Genomic DNA, 17,004 nt, shown 5'->3' with positions numbered 1-17,004 from the left:
GTCGACCGTCGCCTTAAGCCAACCCAGTGCAAAGAGTGCAGTGTGGGCGGAAAATGCATTTAGAGTAGATATGTGAGTACCTTCGGAGGCAGTATGGGGCATAATTGATTTAGTGTCAACGTCATAAGCACTTTATTAGTTATGCAGAAATTATGAAAAGTGCAAAATCAAAATAAATTATGTGCATTAAAGAGACGACTGTGAGAAGAATAATAATGAAATGAGCAAAAAAGCTATGTATGTGATGCTATTGCCCTGATTTCCGTATTTTTATTAAACTTATTTTTACTCAGTCGATTTGCCTGCGTGTAATGTTTTAATATGTTTGTTTATAACTGTCTATTTACGTTAGTATTCATGCGTATGCTGTCATAAAGTTGTAAGAAAAATACATACATATTTACATACCTATGTGCGTGTAACAAAATGCTTTAAAAAAATTTGCAATCAAATAAATGCATTAAGTATATGAGTGACATTAAAATTAGCTCATACAGCAAATATGTATGTATGTATGTATGTATTTACAAATAGGCAGTAAATTTTTATCGAAAAAGAAAAATTCGGAAGTGCATTATTTTTTCACGCATACATTCGCTAAATACATTGACATAAGTCAGTTAGTGAACTCAATTAAAAAAAAAATACAGCCATTAAATCGTCGCCGCATAAAGCACTAAATCGTCAAAATGCAACCCAGTATAATGACAGCATTTATGTTATGCGTAAATTAGTGCCAACACGCGTCCCATTAACACATTAATCGTCTACTATTTTTTTTTAGTATGAGTGGGAAGTTATTTTCTACGCAACAAAATTGCCAATAAAATGCCATAAAAAGTTACGATTACAACACTGCGTCCGCCCTATACGTGGTAACAGCGCACAAACGGCATTTTGTTGTGGCCAATTTTAATGGGTGGTGCGCTTTAGCTGTATAAGAAGGCTTCTACTTTGCTTAATTGTTTGTCCAGTGCCTGATTAATATACATACATACATACATACATCCATATCTTTTTACTAGCCTCCGTTAACATTTATAGGGTGCGTCTACTCTCTTGAGACGCGGCTTGTAGACGCCATTATTTTACGACTGCTACATTTTGATGAGGCTTCGGCGTCAGTGCATGAGCATGAGAGTATATTGGTAGCAAAAAAGAAAAAGAAAACAAATTTCCCAATGTTTTTGACAAAAAAAAATGCCAAAAAAATAAGTATAAATTTTGGAGCTGCTTCCATATTAGATAGTTGGATAAGATGTAACTAAAATGTCCAAGTAGTACCAATGTACTTTTGGGATTCAAAATGTACCAAAAAAGTACAATTGTACTATCAATTTCATGACTGGCCTGTCTGGCGGACCTAACCGAAGCAGGCATTCATGAATTGTCGCACTTTATTAACCTATCCAACTGGTTCTGCTTCTAGGTGAACGAACGGGATCGAATATATTTATGAACTCTTATTGGGTACCACAATTGGTAAGCTTTTGCTCCTACATTGGGGAAGCAGGCAGCCCCTTATACCTGACCTATCCTAAGGAAGTGAAATATAAAAATTTAAAAAAATTTAAAATATGGATATGAACTCAAACCGAGGGCAGCCTTGAGGAAAATCTTGAAAACTGACAACTTTTATGCTGAACTGTCACAGATTTGTAGGAATTTTTTTTTTTTAATTTCAAATTTAGCATTTGTATGCGTTCCTGTAAAGAAATTTTCTGAAAAATTTTTAAACAAAAGCTTTGCTTGGCAAACAATAGGGCGCAATAAAAAAAAGGAACACATGCAAAATATACCAACAAATTTCGAAATTTCGTATGAAAAAGGGAAAATAAACAAAAAAAATGGGGCAACAAGTTTGATTTTAATTTTAGAAAAGTTACAATATAATAGTTACTCGTAACAACGTTACAGAGAATCCACAAAAAAACTTTATACAAAGTGCAAAGAAGTCTAAAATTAAAAAAATTTTTTTTTGCTAAATTATGCCTATACAATTTTAAATTTTGTATCGTCACGTAATTGAAAGCAAAGCAAAGCAAAATAAAAGTGAAAATAAAAGTATTAAAAATAAATTTATAAACGGGAAAATAAAAAAAGAAAAGAAGGCAGAAAAATTATTTTGAGCTCTAGGAAGAAAATTTTAATAAAGGATTTAGACCAAATGTTCCATAAATCTTTGTCTGACAAATCACAGAGTCTAAGGACAATAACGAAAGCAGCATGTCAAGATCTTTTAAGTATATAAATACTTTTCGATTGGAAGTTTTTTTTTGGAACGAAAAAATTAAATAATTAATTTAAATCTTTAGATTTTAATAAAAAGTTCAAAGAAGAGTGACAAAAGGAAAAAACTATGCAACAACTAAACAATTTCAATTAAAATAAAAACACAGGAGTAGGAGAAAATATGATTTTGAAATCTAAGTAAATTAAAAAATTTACGCCTAAAAAGTAAAAACAATAAAAAAACTAGAGGTAAAAAAAGTATTTTCTAAAAAACTTTAATCGTGAAAACTTTGTTTGTAGTAACCAAGTTAAAAAAACATAAACTAAACAAAAAATTTTGAGTTTATACATATTATCAGCCTAGAGCGGAAAACGTATGCATATATTTTATATATGATTCAAAAACAACCTCGCATAAAATCAGAAAAAAAACAAAAAAAAATAATAAGGATTTTAAAATGAAAAATTTAAATAAAAAAAAGGTTTATAAAAAATATTCCATCGCATCACATTTTGAGTGCCATCAAAAATTGTTATAAAAATTTTCTTAGCAAAAAATATATATAAAGTAAAATTAAAGTAAGATTAAAAAATTGTTAAGTCTAAAAGATTTCAAAAAAATTATAACAATAGTAAAATACTAAATATCTAGCTGAATCATTTTATTTTTATTTTTTTTTTCAATCAAAACTTTTTAATTTGCTGCTAAATACTCTGTAACTTCATAATTTTTGGACCAAAGTTCATAAATTAAATTTTTTTAAAATTTCAAGGAGTTGAATTTTTGATTAAAATTTATGTCCACATATTTAAAATTCGTAAAACTGGGCAAATGAAACAACACGCGCCCTCTTAAATCGTACAACTGAACGAGTGAATCATGTAGCATTTAACAGCGAGGACGCAGCGGACTGACTTTCGGCAAACAAAGAAAGCTAAAAAACCCGTAAATAGCTGTAAGAATAAGACGGTTTACAACAATAACAAACAATAGCCTATATAAAGTGAATAAACAACAACAGCAACCAACGCTGAACAAAAATTGGGACAAGGTCAGCACCGCAATAACCTTGCCACATCAGTTTCAGAACAGTGGCGGCAACGACAGCAGCTGCAATGGCGCAGCAATATTACCCTGCGCTTGCAACACGCGAACTCTGCCGTGCGCTGCCAGGCTTATTGTTGTTATTAATTTATGGCTTTTTAAGCTGCGCGTGTGTTTGTTATTTTATTGCTTTACAGTACATTTTGAGTTTCATTTGTTTTGCTTATTTGTGTATTTATTTTTTGTTCGTTTTCATTCCCCCTTTTGTGGCACGTTGCATGCATATGCGAAGTTTATTGTGTGAATTCTTTCATGCGCTGCGATGATGTATTTTATGGCTGTTTTCAACAATAACAACAAGAAACAACAATCAACAAAATCGCAGCATCGGCAAGCGAGAGAAGCAAGAAGAAGAAGAAGAAGTAAGGAAGCTTGCAACATACTTTTTCAGTAGTCACCCATGCCAGCGTGGGCTTAAATAAATTCATAAAACAAAAAAAATAAAAACTGAAAAGCAATAAAACGCCTTCGCCTTAACGCAACCTTCGCTGCATTTGTAGCATAATTCAAGGCGCTTCATCGCAGCTTATCGGCGGTGCGCGCGCTCAGGACTCTGCATAATTTTTTAATGAACCATGTTTAAATTAATTGCTTCATATAATGCCGCAGTAGCTTGCGGCCCGTCGACAGTTGGGCTGCGTCTTGCCTCCTCGGCCAGTGCGCCTGAAAATCGGCAACACACCTGCGCGCTTTTATTTTTCGCTTTTATTGCGGTCACAACAGATTCTTGTATTTAATGTGGCCTTCAACTACAACCGCCGAATCTGGCAAGCCATGACAGTGTTTATGACAGCTGCAGAAAGGGGTGACAAGGCCATGAAAATTAAAATGAAGCAGCAGCACCATCCAGCGGAGGTCGAGAAACAATTAAAGAGTTAAGGGTAACTGAGGAGTCACAAGCTGCCATTTAAAAGCATTTTATTGCTTTTTAAGTGCGAATCCAATGATGTGATCTGCAGCTTGGGGGCTCATCCGTATTCAACGCGTTCTTCATTACGGCTTTGCTGGAACTTCATAGTTGCCAGTCAGCACTGCAATAACCGCGCGTGTGGATTTCGTCTTCGTTTTTTCGTGCCATGCGAAAATTAATATCCTTTTGTCACAGAGAGTACTTAAAAAAAATATTTTTTAATTATTCATAAAAGTCCAGTAAATAAATAACCGCCGAAAGCAAGGTAAATGCCATTTAAGCAGACAAAGTGTGGAATTATCTTCATGAAAGACGGTGCACGAAAAGGAAAAATGCTAAGAGTGTTTGACCGAACCGCAGTGAAAGCTTAAGTGTAATGAAAATCGAGTGACGTTGAGGACTTTCTGCACCGTTGGCGTGGCTTTAACTCGGTAGCGATGGGCGAAGAAAGTTTTGAGCGCGATAAAGGCAGTGTTTTCGTAAATCTCAGCAGTGGAATATACAAATTTATGATCAAATGTAGGAAAAACGCTCCGGTTTTTTTAGCAAAGACTATATAGATTTCAGCAGCTGAATATGCATCTGAAGACCGATTCCTAAATCTTAAGAAAAGGAATATCAAAAATGAACTAAAATACATAACATTTTTCGGTGTTAGGAGGAAAACGAGCCAATGCCGTTGTGATGCGCCGTTATATATGTTAGTGCGCCCAGCCTAGTAAAGTCAGAGAAAATAAAGACTGTCGTAGGCTTGCGAAGGGAGAAAAGTCCAAAAGATCCATCTGTGAGCAATTTAAGGCTTAATGAACTAAGCTATAACCATTTACAATCCTGAAAAATATTGAAAACTCTAACCGGCTCCTCTCATCGCTGGCAAGACAGTATTTATGATATTGAGGAAGCTTTCTTTGAACTTCGCAGACATTACAGTCTTTTTTGGCTCCCAGACAGTCAACGAAGATATTAAGTGAAATAGAGAAATGAAATGAAGATTTACCTCCTTGATTTGCAGCATGTTCTAATTTTAAATGGACATACAATTTTTTCGGAAAATATGAGGTCTTGATCCTGTAATTGGAGCCAGTACCATTGAGTAGAGAATGCCATCACTCAACAAATTCAAAAACCTTTTTTCATGCGTCGATTAGGAATCGCAGAAACCCGCTAAGTGAACGAACTCCTCTGCCCCGTCACACAAAGGCATTAGAGGCTCTGCTACGTCCGTACTTTAAGTACCACCTGAACCCAGCGAAGGATCAGCATGCCTTCCGCAAAAAATTTGTTTCTTTTTCAAATAGTGGCCAAAATTTGTATGAAATGGAAAAAACCGGTTTGCTTGATTAAAAAATCCGACTAATAAAATAAAATTTCAAAAAACCCGCTTATACATAGATTCCCAAAAAAAAACACCGGTGTAAACAGGTTGGGATAAACTGAGTCAATCACCCCAATGTAAATAAATGTCAGAGCGTAAATTGTAAGGCGAAATTTCGTTAAAAAATCCACATGCCCTTTCGAAGCAAAACAAAGAGGTTTCAATATTGTGATCATAAAAATCGGACCAATTCTCAAACATAGGATTTTCTATATTTTTCGGAAAAAAAAATGTTTCTGAAAAAATTTCGTTTTTCTAGAAGAACTATACTAATGTCCTTTAAGGCAAAAGTAGCGAAATTTAAAAGTAAAATAACGAAAATCGCACTTATATTTGGTAATTTATCGCGCACACAAAATTAGTTACGATTTGTATGTATGTATTTCCGCATGAAAAAATTTATTTATATTTTGCTCACGTTTTTTATGTATACATATTTCTATTGTTACCGAAAAATAAGCTAAGCTCTAGATTTTCATCAAAACCATTGCCAGCTTGTGGCATTGTTATGTACAAATGCTTAGTAATTTGAGGGCTTATATAGCGATTAATGCGCCTACACAAAACGACGCGAACGCTTTCGCTCCACCCTAAAAAACAAAAAAGCAAGCCAGGCGACTGCACGCCCAGTTGCCTACAAAATATGCAGATACGTTTTAATAACTAGGCATTTGTATATTTTATCTACACACCCATCGCTGCATTGTGCACGCATGTAGCCCTACGGCAAATATTTGAACTACTGCCGCTGACTTCCACCGTTAAAAGTTACATTCATTTGTTTACAAAGCATACATTTAGGCGCGCAAGGCAGCGCAGCAAGCAATAACTTGCCTACACAGCTAAGCGAACTGCCACCTTTGTGCTGCTGCTGCTGCTGCTGTTGTGTTTTTTTACTAGTGTAGCACGATGCTGCGCCGAAAGGTGGAAATAGGACGTCGGTAGCTGGCAGACCGCCTACCTAGGCACACAGCACACTGCTTCACTCCAGAGCGCTTTCACGCGCATTTCCTTTTCATTTTTGCCTACTTTACATTTTGCTTTTTATTTGTTTGATTTTTTCAGCTTTGTGTAGAAATGTGTTGTGCCGCCGCCGTCGCCGCACAACCTCTATTGATGTCATTTACCTTTACTAATACACATGCACACGTTAAGCAGTGGAGGAAAATTTTACATTTAGGCAAGCGCGCAGGCAGGCCCCGCCACTGCCATAGACACTCACACACACACACACATACAGAGACACGAGCGCTCATTTAAAATGTACAAGCATTTTTATGGCGAATGCAATGGTGTGAGCCATGTTAAGTAACGAGGACATCTGCGACGCAACAGCAACAGCAGCAGCAGCAACTATTTGTAGGAACTATAAAAAGTCGAGTTCTACAAGCAGCATGTTTGTGTGGCCGTGTGTGCGCGCGCCTAAAAATATGCAAAGCTGCATAACAAATAGGCCGTTGGCGGCGTCGCGTCGCCGCTCTTTTAAGCTACCTACACTGCAATGCTTTTAAATTTCATTTTTCATTACATTTTTCATAGCATTCTGTCGGTTCCCTTTTCTTCTCCTCCTTTGTCGTTTTCGTTTACACAGACGGCGGCCACAAAAAAAAGACTTCAAGTCACTCGCTACCTGGTTGTTTGCTGCCTACTTTCTTAGACGCTTTCATTGAATTGAGCAGCCGCGCTTTAGCCTTATTTTAAGCGCGCTTAAAATGTTGATGAAATGCTGCCGGCGACGAATGGCGGTAATAGAAATTCTTTTCAAACTTGCGAGGTGAAATGAAATAACGGTGAAATGAAATAAAAGCCAGTGAAAAGTAAAGTGGCGCTGGGTGAAATCACAAATAGAATTAAAGGATTTATGCCAACCCTGTTGTGTATGCATTTTAAGCAGCTATTGCTGCTTACTTTTAGGCGCGAGTGCTGCTTTTTTTAACTTTGTGCGCTACTTAAGTTACATAACAGCCTTCTAGGCGCAGCTGGAGTGTGTGACAAGTGAAATAAAATGAAATTCGTGAACTAAATTCAATTTTTGAATTGATTCCTCGTTTCGTTTGTCAACCTCGACTTCTGGGTGGAGCACCCAAACACACACACTTCTGAAATGAGTGAAAATAAAAGCTTTGGGGACACAAATTAACCAACTACCTTTTATGTTACCAGCTAAAGTTTTTTTTTTTACAAACATTTCAGGGCGGAATTGAAAGAAAGTAGAAGTGAAAAAAATGGAATTATTAATGTCACACCGTTAGTGTCGGATGTTGTTTCATTATACTCCACCTACTTTTTTGATTGTTTACCGTTAGGCAATCTTTTTGATGACCGTTATATTTGCGATTCTTGCACCTGCTGTTATTTACCAGCGAGCCACATTTTCTACTCAAACGCCAAGCATTTTGTATTTTGGGCGTAAACCTTAACGATCTCCTTTCCTCGCACTTTTTTACTGCTAAGTACTTCTCTTTCGCCACTGTGTACTTGTGAAGGGAAATGCAAGGCACATAAATAAGAAAGGGCAATCAAATAGCAGGCAAATTAGAATAAAATAAAAGTAATGGGATCGATAAACGCCAAAAATAGCTCAGAGTTGCATTTTATGAATTATTTCATTGATTGCCTACCAATTGGAACATAATTTCTTGATAGTGGGAGCGATATTTTCCAAAATATGACGCAAATGGATTTTAAGGTACACTACTAATTAGTTTCAATATTCTTTTGGATCGCGCTGCCACCTAACTTAACAATAGTTAACTATTAGACGAGAAATTTGTTTAAAATAGTCCAAGGTATTTAGAGACTACTGAAACTCCAAATGCATCTAAATAGAGTTGCCATTTAATTAAAAATAACAAAAAAAATCGTTGCCACCTAATAAGAAATTTAATTTAATTTTTAAAAATTCATTCCAAAATACATCATATGCCCACCCTGACGGAATTGGCAACAATCAAAAAGAAAGCCGCCTAAATGGATATTCAATTTACTAAAGAAAAAATTAATTAAACGAGTTAAAATACGCTCCTCAGGCTAATCGATATTTTTGTTCATGAAATAATTTCAAATAGTGTCGCCAGCTAGGAAAACAATTAAATTTATTTATTTTGAAAATGTAAAACGAATCAAGTATAAACATTTGTAAAATATGGTTTCATAAATATTTTTAATAGTCACCAACAACAAAGCAAAATTAACAAAAAAATTAATTGGTGGTCAAAGATGTTTAACACATTTTTTAGAAATATTGCAAACTACTAAAAAATTCAAAATAAAATCCAAGATATTTTAGAAAATTTTCATTAAAAAATATTTGAATAGCGTTTTTAACTAACAAAAAATAAAAATAATAAATAAATTTTTGTAAAATATCTCTTTTTAGAAGATTTGCCAGCTCAAAAAGTAGGGTTTAGATAGTAAGGTTTTGCAATGCATTCTAAAAATATTGTAAATATAGTTGCCAAGTAGCAAAAAAAAATTTTGTTAAATTATTGAATTTAAAAAGAAGAAAAAAATTAATAATCTTACAAAATCTTGGTGGAGCAACATTTTTAATTGACCATAAAAAAATATTTTTTATGAAGAAATTCGCACAATATTTAAATTTTCCATTTTTTACAAGTGCGCTAAGTTCAAAAAAGTGAGTTTAAATTGGCTTATTGACAGGCAATGGAAACGAGTGTGATCATAATTCCAGGTTAGCAGGGATTAATCAGATTAAAATTCACAATTTGAGTGTTTCTCAACTTATTTGCCTCATTTTCTGTCTCTGACGGCTGAAGAGAAGCAATTTCACCTGCCTGCTGTTTGCATCATTGACATATACATACATACATACATGCATACATAGATTTACGTATAATCCCACGATTACTTAGCAAAATTATTCAATTCCAGCACATTAAAACATCTTTTGCCAGCTCATTAATCCAATTGCCACTTTCTCAGCAGCACACTTTCCATTAACACTTTTCCAACTATTTATGCGCCAGGTGATGGCAAATGAATGTAAGGGGAAAAAAGCGAAGTAGCAAAAGGAAGAATTAAATTCCAAATCATCAATTTCTGCCGCGTTCAGTCACTCAGCCTGCCATTCAAGCCATTCAAGCCAACTTAGAACTTTTAGGTAACTTATTTTTTATTTTTTTTTTTGCTGCTACGACACGCTACACTCATATTAAATTGATTTCAGTTTAACACTTCTAAGAATAAAATAGAGTGGGATTGTTGGGCGCAGCGCCACGGGAGTGCGAAAATAGCAGACGGTGTCCAGGGCAAGTTATAAGTGCAATAATAATTTCATTAAATACTCAATATTGCCAGTGAAGAGGCAGCACAGCATATTTTTATAACTTTTATGTATGAACGAGGGGTGGAAGATAAAGCGGATATTGAGAAATTGAGAAAAGCCAGGACTCGAGAAGGATGTACCACTACGGGCGAATAGTTGTGGGTGACACTATGTTGGATATAACTTGCAGGCTGAATGTGGATATTAACACTTTATTGACACACATACTATGTACACTATGTGTAGGATGCTAGCAGAGTAGAGAAATATAAGCAGAAAGAATGTGTGACTGAAACTAATAAAGTAGTAAATTATCTGACTTTATTTTTTATATCCTGCATTCTCCATGCAAAAAAAATTTTATTTAATTAAAAAGTCTCCTATACTCTACTCTCCCAACACACACACAGCTCAGTTGGTTATTGACTATCGATATACGACATTCACTAAAATCAATCAGTTGTTGACGCTTTCGCGAACTCATTCGTTATTTTACATTTTAGTGGGTTGAATTCATTAAATTTTGTATCGCTCGCAAGCAGGGTTGCCACTGACGAAAAAAAAATATTTACCATCCACTTGAAAAAATCTACCAAATCTGGGAAATATTTACCAATAACTTTTTTATAATAAAACTATAGTTTTGTTGTTTTTTTATTTATTTTAATTAAAACTATAGTGTTTTTATTTTTTCTTTTTAGTTATTTCAATAAGAATTAAAATTGTTTTTTAAGAACTTTTTATTTAACTAATTATACGGTATTTGAGTCATATTATTGGCATATTCTCAGTTTCCTTCAACCAAAAGCGGAAGTGATGAATCTAAAGGCAACAATGAAACTTCATTATTTGAAAAACTTCAACTCGAGTTATTATAGACAAATACAGTGACTCAAAAAAATTATTTTTTTTTTAATATTCGCAATATTTTTCGAGTAAAATTTTTTTTATTGCTTTAACTAAACCCATAAAAATCGAAGATTCAAATTATATACAACATAGAAAAATTCCAAAAATGTTCGGCTAAATTTCGAATTTTTTACTCGGAATTTTTAGAACAATTTAAGGAATGGAGTTATAAAGCAAATATTATTTTGAGTATAGCCAACAATGTGCTGTCTAAAATTCCCGTTGATTTTTTTTTTCCATTGATAAAAAATGGCGTTGATTTAATTTTTTTTGCGAACAATCATATTGCGTAATTACATACCTGTCAATTTTTTCTTTATATTTAAATAATCATTTAAAATATTAAGGCAATCAAAAGCTCCTCGCGATTCCAGTAAAATTAGTTTTGAATGGAGCGCGATATGTTCGCCTTATATCGCTATACATTTATACGTATGTAATTATATAAAAAGTATGCAAAGAAATTTATAATGTATTTAAAAATAACTACGAAAAATAAATCGGGAACGGAAGGTTCATCAAAAATCTACCAAAATGAGAAAAAATTTACCTTTTTACAACCCAAATTTTTTCTACCAATTTTGGTAACAATTTACCAAAGTGGCAACCCTGCGCGCTTGGCGTGTCTGAATTTATTACATTTTAACTTAATTTGACTTCTTCGACATGCATTTTTCGCGTAATTTTACATCCAATTATTGTTGCTGCCTTTCAATTAGGGTGTTCGGTTATTCGGTTATTCGGCTTTTTTTCGAAAACCGGTTTTCGTTTTATTCCTGAGCCTTTTGTTAGATGACAACATGTTGTCAGTGATTTATACAGAGTTTAGTAAGCTGCTACAACAAAAACAATTGTTAAAGGATTTTCGTTTGGTTTTACTTTTATTTTTATGTGACTCTGCAGTGGAAACGTTTTCCAATATTCAGATATTAAATCAATAAAAATTTTCTAGGTATATTTTCAATTAAATAAATATGTATTTAGAACTTTTAGATTCTGGTATATAAATAAATTGAGTAAAAACCCGGTTTATTCGATTGTTAAAATTCGGTCTACTTGGTATTCGAAAAATCAAGATTTCAAAAAACCTTCTTAAAATATAAAAAAAAAAACGGTTGAAACTGGTTCAAGAAAACCGAGTCAATCACCCTACTTTCTACTCTATCGACGGCAGTTGAGCTAAATTGCATTGAGTTTGATTTAATCATCTCAACTGCAAAGTGCCATTAAAATAAGTAATGCAAAGCTGCAAATCATTGTGTGATACTTCAGGCTTGCATATTTCATATATGTATGTACGCCTCTGTATATGCAGCGTTTTATCTACATATGTACATACATATTTATTTGCAATAAGGATAGCAGCAGCGTTTTGCGCACTCCCAATCAACACTTGGCAGACAATCTTATATGAAGCGCTTAAAACTTTATACAACTTCGTGCGTTTGTGTAACAATAACAACTATAAATACTTAACAATAAATAGAAGCGGCGAACAAAAAAAAAACAAGAATGTCGAAAGGAAAATCGAAAAGTAATATTGAAGCAGTAAAACAATTTAATGAAGGAATAAACTTCGTGTTTCTGTCAGTGTGGAGAAACTTCTTTTACATTTGCTAAAGCACAGAAATATATCGGAGAAAATTAAAACTAAAAAAAAAAATATCACAGAAAATAGACAACCAACGCGACGCAAGCAATCAGCCAGACAGCCAGCAGAGTTACCTTTAAAGCAGCGTATTGAGACTGCTTGTAGCTGTCGCTCTGCATTAGTGCACGGCGTGAATGTATGTGTGTGTGTGTGTGTGAGTCGTCGTGCAGGGATGCATCGCTGCCTAGCAGGCAAACCGCGAGCTAGTGAACCAAATTTCTAGTTCCGTACTAGATCTTTATCGCCAAAAACGAACCAGTCGGATAATAACTATGTAGATCTCCACCAGTTCCAAAGCAAAGCTATTTTTTTACTACTAGCAAACACCCGGCGTGCTTTAAAATATTTTTTTTGTTACTCCCTCGCAAACTCTTATGGCGCGAAGTGGGATTTTACCTTATAACTCGATTCTACATAAAGCCACTTCCTTCAAGGGTTTACCTTATCTAAAATGAATAAAATTTTTCCGCATAAATAATCATTTTCAAGCAGGTGGCAACCCGCTACAAAAATATTTTCGGCAGTAAACATTTTTAAACCTCTTTAGTTTGATACCCATATTGCAATATTTAATTTATCTTATCAATTATTAACGTTTTCAAACAGGTGGTAACCTTCCCAAAAATATTTTCGACTGTAAGCTATCTTAAACCTCTTTCTTTTGACGGCCATATTGTAATATTTACATTATCTTAGCAATGTACTTAAACTGGAATTTTCAAACAGGTGGCAACTCTCTAATTATTTTTCCCTATATTTTAAGTTAGACCTGTAGCAATGTATCGCTGAAAACTGCATTCAATTCCATGCATTAGTTTTCGAACCTTTTTAGTTTTAAACCCGTGTTGTATTATTTGATTTATTTTACGAATTTAATAATTCCATAGAATTTTTCAAACAGGTGGCAACCGTCATCAAACATATTTTTGGCGGTAACATTTCGTAAACCTCTTTAGTTTGATACCCATATTGCAATATTTAATTTATCTTATCAATTATTAAAATTTTTAAACAGGTGGTAACCTTCCCCAAAAAAATTTCGCTGTAAGCCTTCATAAACCTCTTTATTTTGACCTTCATATTGCGATATTTACTTTTTCTTATCAATGTACCTAAACTGAAATTTTCAAACAGGTGGCAACTCTCTAAATATTTTTTCCCCTATATATTAATTTAGATCCGTATCAATGTATACATAGATTTAATCTGAACATATCGCTAGCTAAGACAAAGCTATTTTAAGTTCGCCAGTTGCTAGAGAATTAACGCGCACTATGTAGTCATGGTTCTTAATTATCTAGGACCGAACCAGTTCGGCACTAGCGCGTTTCCCCACATGGTGTGTATGGTACATACATACATATGTATGTATGTGTGTGCTTGTATGTTTGTATTTTGTTAGCTAAAGAACTTTTCAAATTGATTTCATTAATTTGTTCACACATCTCGTTGCCAGTTCCTTCCGTGTGTCGTAGTTTTCCCTATTTACTTGTGTGTGCAAGCGCGTAGAATGTGTGCTATATTTATCTGTACGCTGAAGTACATATAACTCAAACTTTCTCAAATTGTACACTTTAATTCCTTTTTTGTGTTGCTTTAATTTTTTTAAATGTACCTACATAAGTTTTAAGTGCGTACTCGTACAAATAAAATTTAAAATGGTGCTTTGTTGCCCCAAGCTGGAAAGTTCTGCAACTATTTAAAGAGGCAGCCACAAATAAATGTTGCGGTTGAAAACTTTTGACTTTGAACAAAAAAGTCTCCATCATCTATGTAGAATCGAAAGTATCAAAGCTAACAGATTATGGCCGGTCTCGGTCAAAGGAACTATGAGTACTCCCCTTGTGACTGCGCTATTGGAATCCCTTCTAAAACAGTCAAGTTTCCTAGAAGTTCTCAAGTTGTGAGCTCTTCCTACCATTATCTCCATAGACCTTGGAAACGTGATGATTTTTAGATGGATCGAAGTAGCTTTGCAACTCTTTGGGCTATCGAAATGGGCCCAGGGAGGACAGAATATCAGCTTTATCCTGTATCTTATACAGGACAGTCCGGCCTTGCTAAAACGATATTTTGGCATGCAGCTTTTGGTTAGTTCAGCTTTTAGGAAGTCAGAAGGATAACTAGGAAATCATAAGTATGGAAATTTTACTATGTAGGGTGCGGATGAACTTTTAGATAACAGGATGCCTTCTTCGAATAAGATAGACTTTAGGGCCAAAACGCCTGGAGGCCGAAAAATGTGGTACGATAAACTGTATGAGCTTGCTGCTAGAACTAAATTACTTAGATTTTAGCGACTAGACTGTCGAGATAAAGTGAAAACTTGAATGCGCAGACCCTATAGAGAAACCATATAAACACTCATGAAAAACTGAAGATATGTAATTAAAAGCCTTAAGTCTCTGTAGTAAGCAGCCTTATTTTCTCCGTCCTCCATCAAAAAATCTCCTAGCTAGTTCCTCGAACAATTTCTAGAACGAGATATATACCTTAGTTAAGTCTACTAATATCATTACACCACTACAACGTTTAACTACTCTCCAGATGTCTCCGGTTTCAGATCCTCGTAATTCTAATATCTACATCAAAGCGCTCGCATAAAAATGACTCACTATGCACTCGCTCACACTAGGAAAAGTTTAAGTGCAGCCAATTTAGCGGCAATCGTGCGTAAACATGAATTTGATTGGCGTTTAGAAAACGGAAATACAAAAATTATGCAAAAATATTAATTGATTTGGCAATAAGTGCTGATTCACTGACTTTTAAAGTCAGTAGTTTTGGGCGCTTAAGTTTTTGAAATGATTATTTCACTCTGTGTGTGAGAAAATTGTAGGAGAAGTCTATTTTTAGGCGCTCAACTTATTCTTTTGAATCATAATTTTTATTATGAGTGCAAGCCAAATAAGATGTGCATAATTTTAAATGTACTTAGTCTAATTTTAAGCATATTTATGTGTGTTAAGTCACTTTTAAGTGATTTGAAGTCTATTGAGGCGGAGGGAGAGAAACGCCATAAAAAAGACATGGAAGAAATAGTTCAGAACTAGAACGATGAATCCGCCTTAAGGTCTATATATTTTTGTGTTTCCTGGTTCTTCTGGCAGGGGAGGATTAAAAAATTATGAAAGAAATTTCAAATTTCCAATTTAAGAAAATTTCCCATTTTCAAAAATTTTCTAAATTTGATAATTTTAATTTTTTTAATTTAAAAATTTTACTATATATTTAAAAAAATCTCACAACTTCTAATTTATCTGTTTGATATTCAAAATTTTAATTTGATCTTAATTTCACAATTAAATCATTTTAAAATGAAAATAAACTAAATTTCTTTAACAATTTGTTGATTAAAAAATTTTGCAGAATTTAAAAAATAAAAAGCTTAAATCTAAAAATCTTTTAAATTTCAAAATTAAAAAATTTTCCAATAACTTGTTTTAACTTTTGAGAATTTTTGAAATATTAAAGTGAATTTTTTTTTAGAAATTTACAAAATTTTAATTTTTAAATAATTTCAATAAAAACCAATTCCGAAAAGATTTTGAGAATTAAAAAGTCTGAAATAAAAGACTTAATTCAGAAGTCTTCAAAAAAATTTTAAATTTTAAGGTCCTTGAAAATTTTCAAAATTAAAAAAAAAAAATTATTTCGCAAAAGTAAGGGCAGTTTTCTCAAGCAGCTTTTAATATATATCTGCCAATCAAACACATTTTTTAAGAACAAAATTTGTGTTTAAAGGGGAGCTTAATTTTAATAGATACTTGAGAAAACTTTTTTAAATTAATCATTAATCATTTTGCGAACTACAGCCTATTATTGGCTTAACCTGTTTATAAATATTATTTATCAATCATTTATTTCTTTGCAATTTGTCAACTTGTAATTTCCTGATATACATATATTGAACATCATTAAACTCTTTATAGCTGAGATACTTCAATTAACTCTGCCTGCCACCACTCCTAACATACATTCATTCAATCATTCAGAACCAATGTGACCTTAATACATAAATTCCAACACCTCAAGTGTCACCGCAAGAGTAATAATTAACATAGATTTCTATTTTATTGACATATTACACAACAAGAACAAGGATAATAACAGGCACAATAACGCTAGAGCGGTAAATGAAAACATATGTTGTTGTTTGTTTGTATGTATTTAGGTAAGTAAGCCCCAAAGTACTTAAATAATGCCTAATACTCCGATATCAACAAGGCCAACAATAACAACAACGAGAAGTCAACACCACCTGCCAAATACTCGTAATACTCTGGCAGCCATTAAATTATGTTGACAAGGCTCGGCAGCTCGTTAAACGAAATTCCCAACACGCTCATCCGTCACCCCAGTCAGTCAGTCAGTCACTCAGTCGATCAGTTAATCAACCAGCCATTTAGTTAGGCAGACCCATGGATAGACAGACAATCGCAACGCTGCTGATAATGACAAATTAAATGGCATTTAATGCAAATGCGACAATGCCAATACATACAAATGTATGTGTGTGTGTGTGTGTGTTTGG

This window comes from Rhagoletis zephyria, unplaced genomic scaffold (assembly GCF_001687245.7).
Source record: "Rhagoletis zephyria isolate East Lansing unplaced genomic scaffold, Rhagoletis_zephyria_1.1 Rzeph_scaffold_00280, whole genome shotgun sequence".
Lineage (NCBI taxonomy): Eukaryota > Metazoa > Arthropoda > Insecta > Diptera > Tephritidae > Rhagoletis > Rhagoletis zephyria.
This window is presented reverse-complemented; position numbering follows the sequence as displayed.